Source organism: Mustelus asterias, chromosome 6 (assembly GCF_964213995.1).
Source record: "Mustelus asterias chromosome 6, sMusAst1.hap1.1, whole genome shotgun sequence".
Classification (NCBI taxonomy): domain Eukaryota; kingdom Metazoa; phylum Chordata; class Chondrichthyes; order Carcharhiniformes; family Triakidae; genus Mustelus; species Mustelus asterias.
Window position 1 is genome coordinate 42,872,897 of NC_135806.1, and position 10,541 is coordinate 42,883,437.

The 10,541-nt window shown below is 47.3% G+C and overlaps 1 pseudogene; it reads right to left on the reverse strand.

Annotated features, from left to right (window-relative positions):
* Positions 1 to 3,839: 3,839 nt before the first annotated feature.
* On the reverse strand, positions 3,840 to 3,981 carry LOC144495422 (U2 spliceosomal RNA; annotated as a pseudogene).
* Between the last annotated feature and the right edge of the window lie 6,560 nt (positions 3,982 to 10,541).

Sequence of the window (10,541 nt, forward strand, 5' to 3'; positions counted from 1 at the left end):
ATTCCTTTACTGCTCAAAAATCTATCTATCCTTGCCTTAAAAATATTCAATGAGGTAGCCTCAACTGCTTCACTGGGCAGGGAATTCCACAGAAGAAGTTCCTCCTCAAAGAACAAACAACAGTACAGCACAGGAAAACAGGCCCTTCAGCCCTCCAAGCCTGTGCCGCTCATTGGTCCAACTAGACTATTCGTTTGTATCCCTCCATTCCCAGACTGCTCATGTGACTATCCAGGTAAGTCTTAAACGATGCCAGCGTGTCTGCCTCCACCACCCTTCTTGGCAGCACATTCCAGGCCCCCACTACTCTCTGTGTAAAAAACGTCCCTCTGATACCTGAGTTATACCTCGCCCCTCTCACCTTGAGCCCGTGACCCCTCGTGATCGTCACCTCTGACCTGGGAAAAAGCTTCCCACTGTTCACCCTATCTATACCCTTCATAATTTTGTACACCTCTATTAGGTCTCCCCTCATTCTCCGTCTTTCCAGGGAGAATAAGCCCAGATTACCCAATCTCTCCTCATAGCTAAGAACCTCCATACCAGGCAACATCCTGGTAAACCTTCTCTGCACTTTCTCTAAAGCCTCCACGTCCTTCTGGTAGTGCGGCGACCAGAACTGGACGCAGTACTCCAAATGTGGCCTAACCAGCGATATATACAGCTGCAACATCAGACTCCAGCTTTTATACTCTATACCCCGTCCTATAAAGGCAAGCATACCATATGCCTTCTTCACCACCTTCTCCACCTGTGCTGCCACCTTCAAGGATTTCTGGACTTGCACACCTAGGTCCCTCTGTGTTTCTATACTCTTGATGGCTCTGCCATTTATTGTATAACTCCCCCCTACATTAGTTCTTCCAAAATGCATCATTTCGCATTTATCTGGATTAAATTCCATCTGCCATTTCTCCGCCCAATTTTCCAGCCTATCTATATCCTGCTGTATTGTCCGACAATGTTCATCGCTATCCGCAAGTCCAGCCATCCTCGTGTCATCCGCAAACTTGCTGATAACACCAGTTACACCTTCTTCCAAATCATTTATATATATCACAAATAGCAGAGGTCCCAGTACAGAGCCCTGCGGAACACCACTAGTCACAGACCTCCAGCCGGAAAAAGACCCTTCGACTGCTACCCTCTGTCTCCTGTGGCCAAGCCAGTTTTCTACCCATCTGGCCACCTCTCCTTGTATCCCATGAGCCTTAACCTTCTTAACCAACCTCGTCCCATTGGCGATTCCCCTCCAACTCGCCATCTTGGAAGAACAGAAGGAACAACACTGGACTGGTAAGGTTCCAGTTCAGACCATGGTGCCATCTGTTGGCACCTCTATGCCATGGCATAGAGGCAGAGATGCTCCTATGTGTTTTTGACCAAAGGCCGTTGATGCCCGCACGTCTCTCGCCCACCCATACGACAGGCGTCACTGTTTCTTCGTGGTAAACCTGTGTCAATCAGTCCTAAATCTGCTCCCTCTCAATCAGTCCTAAATCTGCTCCCCCTTATTTTGAGGCCATGCCTCCTAGTTCTAGTTTCACCTGCCAGTGGAAACAACTTCTCGGCTTCTATCTATCTATTCCCTTCAGAACCTTATATGTTTCTATAAGATCCCCCCTCATTCTTCTGAATTCCAATGAGTATAGCCCCAGTCTACTCTAAATTGCTCCTTAGTGCCCTGGGATGCGTAGGTTAGAGGGATTAGCGGGGTAAATTTGTGGGGTTATAGGGATAGGGCCTGGGTGGGATTGTTGTCGGTGCAGATTCGATGGGCCAAATGACCTCCTTCTGCATTGTAGGGATTCTATGATTCTATGACGTCCATTAAAAGGAACAAGCTTATATGCAAAAATAGTGAAAATCTTACAGCATTGTTTTTTTCCATATTTTGTTTTATTTTGTGATGTTGCCACTTACTTTACCAGCTACTTCAGAGACAGTTGTTATGGGGACATTATTATTATTATCTTTTCAGACTCGGCACAATGGTCGTTCCATTGGCGATTCCCCTCCAACTCGCCATCTTGGAAGAACAGAAGGAACAACACTGGACTGGTGAGGTTCCAGTTCAGACCATGGTGCCATCTGTTGGCACCTCTGTGCCATGGCAATTATCAGTAACCCCCACAGCTTTCCCCCTGATCTTGCAGAATCTCACTAGCTGTTCTGTCTGGAGACAATACACATCTCTTTAACCTGTGTTGAATGCTCCCTCTACCCACATTGTCTGTACCTTTAAGACCTGGCTGGCTGTAGAGATTTGCATTCTAATTAGTATTCTGTAACTTGATTTCTGTGTCTGTGCACTGTTGGAGAACAGATATCCACTCCATCTGACGAAGGAGCTGTGCTCCGAAAGCTTATGGTATTTGCTACCAAATAAACCTGTTGGACTTTAACCTGGTGTTGTGAGACTTCTTACCATGGCATAGAGGCAGAGATGCTCCTATCTGTTTTTGACCAAAGGCCGCTGATGCCCGCACGTCTCTCGCCCACCCATACGACAGGCGTCACTGTTTCTTCGTGGGAAACCTGTGTCAGCATAATACTGCAGTTCAATTTTACCTGATAGTTGGATTCTGAAGGTTACAAGGAGTTGTAGGTGATAGTCACATAACCACGTATGCTCCCTTCATCAATAGCATCTAGTTGGACATGATCCTGTAAGGAAATTCTCACCTCCTTTGTGGCCTCCATAATGTGATTTTAAAGAATCCCACAGTACAGTCCAATTCCGTTGACACCACAGAGATATAAGCCATCCACCACAACCCTGGCTTAGCACACCAATGTGCTTCCCCAGGACCCCAGCTGAACAATGCTATAATGAGACTCATTCACCCTCCAGAACTATCATCAGCCACATCACAGCCATACTGAGAGGGAAGGAGAGAGGGAAATAAAGACAGAATTACATTCATATAGAACCTTGCATGACCTCAGGTGCCCCAAAACATTTTTGAAATGTAGCCAATGAAGCGGAGAAAGTAGAACATACTTCAGTGACTAAACAGCTGGACAGCACAGCTGCAAATCAGAATTACAATAGTAAATATCGTTTGGTAGTACAAAACTTGAGTATTGCTGAAAAAAAGAGTTTTAAAGTTTATTTTATTCATGTCAACAATGTAGGTTTACATTAACACTGCAATGAAGTTATTATGAAAATCCCCTAGTCGACACACTCCACGCCTGTTCGGGTTACACTGAGGGAGAATTTAGCATGGCCAATGCACATTCCCAGCACATCTTTCAGACTGTGGGAAGAAACCAGAGCACTCAGAGGAAACCCACGCAGACACGGATGTAGAACGTGCAGACTCTGCACAGACAGTGATCCAAGCTGGGAATCGAACCTGGGTCCCTGGTGCTGTGAGCAGCAGTGCTAACCACTGTGCCACCATACTACCCTAAACATGCTTTCAAAACTTTTTGTCGTAACACAGGCTGGAATTCTCCAACCTCATCAGCAGCTGGGATTTTCTGGTCCCGCTGCTGAGCACTAAATTCTCTGTTCTGACTGGCAGTGGTGGTGGGGCGTGAATGGGATCCGAGAATCCTGGCGATAGAGATAAGCACCAGGATGTTTCCTTATGGAAAACGGATTTTTTTTTTGTTTATATATCCAATTCAATCCAATCAAAGTCCAATTCAAAGTCTCAGCGAGTGAGACATTCCCGATCCAAGCTGACAAGACAGGCCTCTCACTGCCTGTCCCGGGCTTGATCTACATGATCCAAGCTGACAAGACAGGCCTCTCACTGCCTGTTCCGGGCTCGATCTACATGATCCCAGCTGTTTGGAGCAGGCATTGCACCATCTCCAAGGCTTGATCTCATTTGCATCTTAGCCAAAAGGCCAAGATGCTGCTTTTAAAAACTGCTTCAAATGAAGCTAAAATGCAACATAATGACTTCAGCCAAGTCCAGCATGTCGATACTACACTTGATCTTAGCCAAAAGGCCGAGAAGCAATTTAAAAAAAAAAAAATTCCACTTGTAGCCCAATTAAAATTCCCAGTGTCCTAATTGGCCCTCACTATTTTTCCAGTGAATGCCATTGATGAAGGTTGCCAAATCCTGGGAATGGGATAGAGGAGCAAATTTTCAGGTAATGTACAGCGAGTTGTAAGAACTTCGGAATAATGAGAATGGGGGATTTCAATCATCCTGGGATAGGAGGTGTAAAGGGCAAAGGAGGGATGGAATTCCTAAAATATATACAAGGAATTAGTTTGATCTGTGTGTTTTCCACCCAACAAGGAAGAAAGCTGTGCTGGATTCAGTTCTGGGAATGAAGTGGGGCAAGTACGACATGTTTCAATGGGAAAACAGCCGGGGAACACAGATCGAAATCAGATATAGAATAATAAACATCATTTGGCAGTACAGATCTTGAGCATTGCTGAATAAAGAGACATGCTATCGAAACTTTTTGTCTTGCACTTGTCAGGGGAGCTATGCAAGATAAATCAACAGGAAAGGGAACAACAATTTATACTGCCTGAGAAGAGAGTGCTGATTGTTTGGCAAGTGAACTCTGATTGGTAGAGGTGTTGCCATGGAGAATGCAGCAGAGGGCACTTGACTGTTAACTGTCAAGCTTTTGTTTCAAATTAAAACTAAACAGCCCGACTCTGATTGGTCAAGGCATCTGGTGGAGGAGAGGGGAGCAGGGGACCTGCCAGCCAGCAGCAGCAAACCTCTAAGAGTGGGAGGTTGGACTGTTGGGAGCTCTCTAAAGCTTGGCAGTTAACTGTCCTCTGCTGCATTCTCCATGCAGCACCAGTTATTATCATATGATACATGGCTGCATCCTGAAGATAGCCTGATGTGTGTCTTTGCTTATTCCCATGTGGTCATATGGAGGAAGCATCCAGGAGGCCTCATCATGGGCCAAAGGAATTATACCTGCATATGTGTTGGGCTAGGCTCTTTGCGGAAACTCAATATCTCTCCTTCTGCCTGCAGGAAAGGTGGACCCGAGTTGTCCAATTGCCTTTGCCTCTGGAACGAGGAGCTCATCACTCTCTGCCGCCCACTCCGCAGTTGCCTCCACATCCTCATTGTCAGTTGGGGAGTCCTCCTGATGCACGACCATTGACCTCTACCTCACCCTGCCCCCCCTCCCCCCAACCCTACCAACATTCTGCAGTGCTAGCTTATTTAGAGATCAGGAGACCACAGTGATATGGGAGACCCTCACTGGGGTATACAACAGATCTCCATCAGATCCACTGAGAAACAGGCATCTCATCTTCGGTTAGCCAATGGCCTGCTGGATGTTCATTTGGGTGGACTCCTGGTGGATATTGTATCTCTGCTCCATTGAAATGTGAGTGTTCCTCACAGCCATGTCTTCAATGTCTCCGAGGATCCATCCCTGAAAGCATACGATTGGCTGGGGCTGTGGATGCATGTCAGTGATATTCTCCTGGGGAGCAAAGCACACGCCTACAGTGGTAGTCACAGGCCAGTTGGACACTGATGGATTGGAATCCTTTCCTGTTGATGAAGGCCACATTCTTGGATCCTATCTTAAATTTCCCTCTTTGGGAGCATGATGGCCACAATCACTGACCTTGCACCTGGGTGAATCTAATGATTGCCTAATTTGATTGCCCTTTTGCCTGGCTGACAGTATCAGTGTGGTAGCTCATATAGTCACCAGCGCCCTGGAATAGAGCATTGGCCAACTCCTTGATGCAACAGTGTCTTGCAAATCCCACCTGTGTCCCCAATGGAAAGAGCCAAATGGGTAAACGGTCAGTGCTGCAGTGACCTTCAGGGCCATGGGCATTGGGTGTCAACTGAGGCTCATGATCACAGCTCATTTGCAAGCATGGAGTGTAAGTCAGTGAAGGCCTCACTACTCCCGCACCCTCCCCCCCTGCCCCCCACTGCCCCATTCCCACCCCACTCCCCTTAACAACCTCAGTCTTTGATGATACTGTCGCTCAGACATCTGAGGTAGCTGCAGCAATTCCACTAGATTCTCAGCCATGGAAAAGACTACCTTGGCATGGGTGCCTGCTGCCTCTTTTGTTCCTCAAGTGGTGTGCCAAGCCAGAGGATGGCCCTCTTGCTGCTCTGCTGTTGTTGCAATGGAGGCTCTGGGGCCTGGTCCTCTCTCCCTCTGCACTGCTGCTCCTCCATATGGGATCCAAGAGGCTGGGTGTGTAAATTGCATGGCCAGGGTTCTCTCTCTCTTTTTCTTTTTCTCTCTCTGTTTTTCTCTCTCTATTTCTCTCATGCAGTCTACCTTTCCTGAGATCTTACCCACATTTCTGAGCCAGCAGCAATGTTCCTGCATCATTTGCAGAAAACCCAGCAGCAGAGTAGGCTCCCATTCTCAGAGACCCGCTGCTGTGGGCAGGCAAGGGCCTCGGCTCCCCTCTCCACGTTAGGTCAACAACAAATCAAGCAATCACCTCAATATGGCTGACTTCCAGAGGTGGAACTCAGGCCTCATTGTCCTGCTGCCAGTTTTAACTGCTCGGGGATCTGGAGGCACATGATCCCTGTGCACCGTCCACTGAACCTTGAACTCGGCTAAAATCGCTGACAGATGAATGCAGATAACTGTTATGTACTTGCTCGAAGAGCTTAACTTCAGTCCCGCCTTGTTGTAGCAGCAACACCATCTTGGGGCTTTCCCATAGCTGGTAAAAGCTGGAACCAATATCATAACATTGGGGCAAAAACAGAAAGTGCTGGAAAAACCCAGCATGTCTGGCAGCATCTGTGGAGAGAGAAAGCAAGTTAATGTTTTGAGTCCAATATGGCTCTTGTTTGCTTCGAGGCTCTGGGTGTACACACCCACTCTGATTGTCCGACCCGCGTGCCTTTTATTTTTCTCCTGAAGGCTCCCTGAAATTTAGCCCCATAATTCTGGATATTCTCTTTGCACCTAAACCTTGGTCAAGTCTCATTAATGTATTTTATCAAATGAAGATAAGCATGTGTCTTTTGATAAGGCGGAGGCTAGGTCCTGGCACCTTCTCTAGTTGCTCTTCTCTGAAGCTCACAAAGTAGAGATGATTAAAGAAAGGACTTGTATTTACACAATGCCTTTTACAACCTCACAAAATCCCAAAGCACCTTACAGCCAATTACATACTTTGAAATGTGGCCACTGACGTAATATCGGAAACACAACAGTAAATTTTCCCACAGTAAGATCCCACAAACAATGAGATAATAACCAAATAATCTGAGAGCTGGCAGGGCCTAACTTAATGTTTCATTTGAAAGATGGCACCTCTGACAGTGCAGCACTTCCTCAGTATTGCACTGGAGTGTCAGCTGAGATGATGTGCACAAGTGTTTGGAGTGGCACTTGAATCCACAACTTTCTGATTGGCTGACACCTTGAAGAACCCGATTTTATCTCTAGGCACTGGCGGCATGGTGGCACAGTGGTTAGCACTGCTGCCTCACAGCGCCAGGGTCCCAGGTTCAATTCCAGCCTTGGGTGACTGTCTGTGTGGAGTTTGCACATTCTTCCCATGTTTGTGTGGGTTTCCTCTGGGTGCTCAGGTTTCCTCCCATGCTTCAAATTGTGCAGGTTAGGTGGATTGGTCATGGTAAATTGTCCTTTAATGTCCCATGATATGTAGGTTGCGGGAATTAGTGGGGTAAATATGTGGGGTTATGGGGATAGGGCCTGGGTGGGATCCTATCTGTAGTAGAGTCGGTGCAACCCGATGGGTTGAATGGCCTCTTTCTGTACTCTAGGGATGTTATGATTATTAAGCAAGTATCTCATTGTAATATCTAGTTACTCCTGAAATGATAATTCCAGGGTAGTTTTTAGTTCCACTATAGGAGCCCATTCCAAATGTTGCTCATGTTTTCTGTGATGAAGAACATGCTGAAAACAATCCGAAACCTGCGATTGGCCAGTTTGGACAAGTGTCCTCATATCCTCTTCCTGTTTTTCTACTTTAATTACCTCAAAAAAAAATTGCTTAATTAACCCCACAAAACTCAACGCTTTCTTCCCTGTCTTTCAGCAATTTGGAAATCTTCACAAAGTTCCCACCATTCTGCCGCCATGACCTTTTTGCTTTGCTTTGATTTGATTTATGATTGTCACATGTATTAATATACAGTGAAAAGTATTGTTTCTTGTGCTACACAGACAAAACATACCATTCATAGAGAAGGAAAGGAGAGGGTGTGGTGTCACAGTCATAGCTAGGGTGTAGAGAAAGATCAACTTAATTTAAAAGAGTTAGAGTAGAGTTTTAAAAACATAGAACGAGAGTAAACGATAGAATTAGAGGGTATGCTGGGGACAGCTTGCACAAGGTCACCTCGCTCCGCGCCATCTTGGACCCTTTCCGTAAGTGTGGTGGCAATCCTATGACCTGTGTAAACTCTGGCAAAATTCCAGTGAGATCACATCTGAGCACATCACTGCCTATGGTCTTCCAATGCCAGCAACCAGCTTTGTGACTCTTTTTTGTCCCCACTCCCTACCCCATCAGCACTGAGTGTCTCCCTCGACCCCACTCCCCGGCTCTGGATTTTTGATGCTTTGTCCAAGTGTTACAGGAGCAGAGTACTCAATGCAGGTTGCAAAATCTCAGCTTCCAACTCTGGAGTCATATCCTAACGCTGCAAAAGGTGGAGAAAGTGGAGGAAGAGCAGAGAGATGGAGAGGGGAGGAAAGGGAGGAGAGAGGGTGAGGGAAGAGGAGAGAGAAGGAGAGAGGGAGAGATGGAGCCTGCAGAGTTCACTGGTACATTTGATGCCTTTAGCAGCCGGTGGGAACCACAGAGTGTTTTATAGATATATTATTGTCATTCTGACTGAGATGTGGGCTGGGATTCTCCCACCTCACCCGCGACTCGGATTCTCCGACCTCGCCCGCGGCTGGGATTCTCCGACCTCGCCCGCGGCTGGGATTCTCCGACCTCGCCCGCGACTCGGATTCTCCGACCTCGCCCGCGGCTGGGATTCTCCGACCTCGCCCGCGGCTGGGATTCTCCGACCTCGCCCGCGGCTGGGATTCTCCGACCTCTCCCGCGGCTGGGATTCTCCGACCTCACCTGCGGCTGGGATTCTCCGACCTCGCCCGCGGCTGGGATTCTCCGACCTCGCCCGCGGCTGGGATTCTCCGACCTCACCTGCGGCTGGGATTCTCCGACCTCGCCCGCGGCTGGGATTCTCCGACCTCTCCCGCGGCTGGGATTCTCCGACCTCACCTGCGACTGGGATTCTCCGACCTCGCCCGCGGCTGGGATTCTCCGACCTCGCCCGCGGCTGGGATTCTCCGACCTCTCCCGCGACTGGGATTCTCCCACTTCGCCCGCGGCTGGGATTCACCAGTCCCGCTGCACTGAAAGGAGTTTTGGCTGAGCACCAAATTCTCCGTTCTCGCTGGCAATGGTGGTGGGGGGTGGGAGACTGGAGAATTCTGGCTGTTGAGTTTTTGTTCTGTTGTTGTGTTCGGGATGTTATTGTTCATTTTATTAGATTAGTGGTGTCCCAGAACAGGGATTATAATGATTTCCTGTTTTTGTTTGCTTGCGCAAGGGTGTTTAGTGTAGCCCCTCTTGGTTTAAATAAGAAAGGCCTAAAACCATGAATGGCCTTCATTCATGACTTTATCTTTGCACTGGCAGGGTATAACTCCGGTCTAGTGTGAAGTTACATTAAAAAGTACTGAGTCAGCCCATGGGCCAGGATTTCCTCACCCCTCTTACCTGACGGGAGATTATGGTCCCGCTGAAGTGAACGGCAATTTAAATGGCCCATTGCATCCACCAGAGGCGGAGAGACAAGCTGTGTAAATCTTGGCCCGTGGGTGTCTCAAATATTTTACAAAGTTGGTATTGAAACTTGTAACCTGGTGACTGATATTACTGAGAATGGGCTTTAATTATTTCTGCTGGACAAGTTACAGGTGGGCAACAAGTCGGAACTTGTTCTGATTTTCCTGTTCTCTGTCCCATCTCCCAAAAGGAACAAATAAAACCAAACATCCTGAGAATGATTTCTAATAATTGTAGAATAAGCAAAATACTGCAGATGCTGGAATCTGAAACAAATAGAGAATGCTGGAAAAACTCAGCAGGTCTGGCAGCATCTGAGGGAGAGAGAGCAAAGTTAATATTTTGAGCCTGTTTGGCTCTTCATCAGAAGGTTAACTCTATTCTCCCTCCCTACGGATGCTGCCAGACCTGCTGAGATGTTCCAGCGTTCTCTGTATGCCTCTAATAACCGTAGGCCCAATTCTCTGATCCCTGCTGGGGAATTGCAGGATCACCATCAGCCTCATCATCTTTTCAGCTGTCCGGGGACATCCGGCCAAAATCAAAAGCTAAGTTTACCAGTGGGGCAGAAACTTCTGATTTGAACACAGGTATTGTCATTCCGTGCCTCATTGCAAAAGTTTTATTCTAAATTTGTTGGCTGTTATTTCGACTCCCAATGCTCAGACTTCAAGATGACGGCCAAAGCATAGCCAAAAATATTTTGAGTGATTTGCTTGGCTGAAGTTTTATTGGTTAACTTTACAGATTTAAA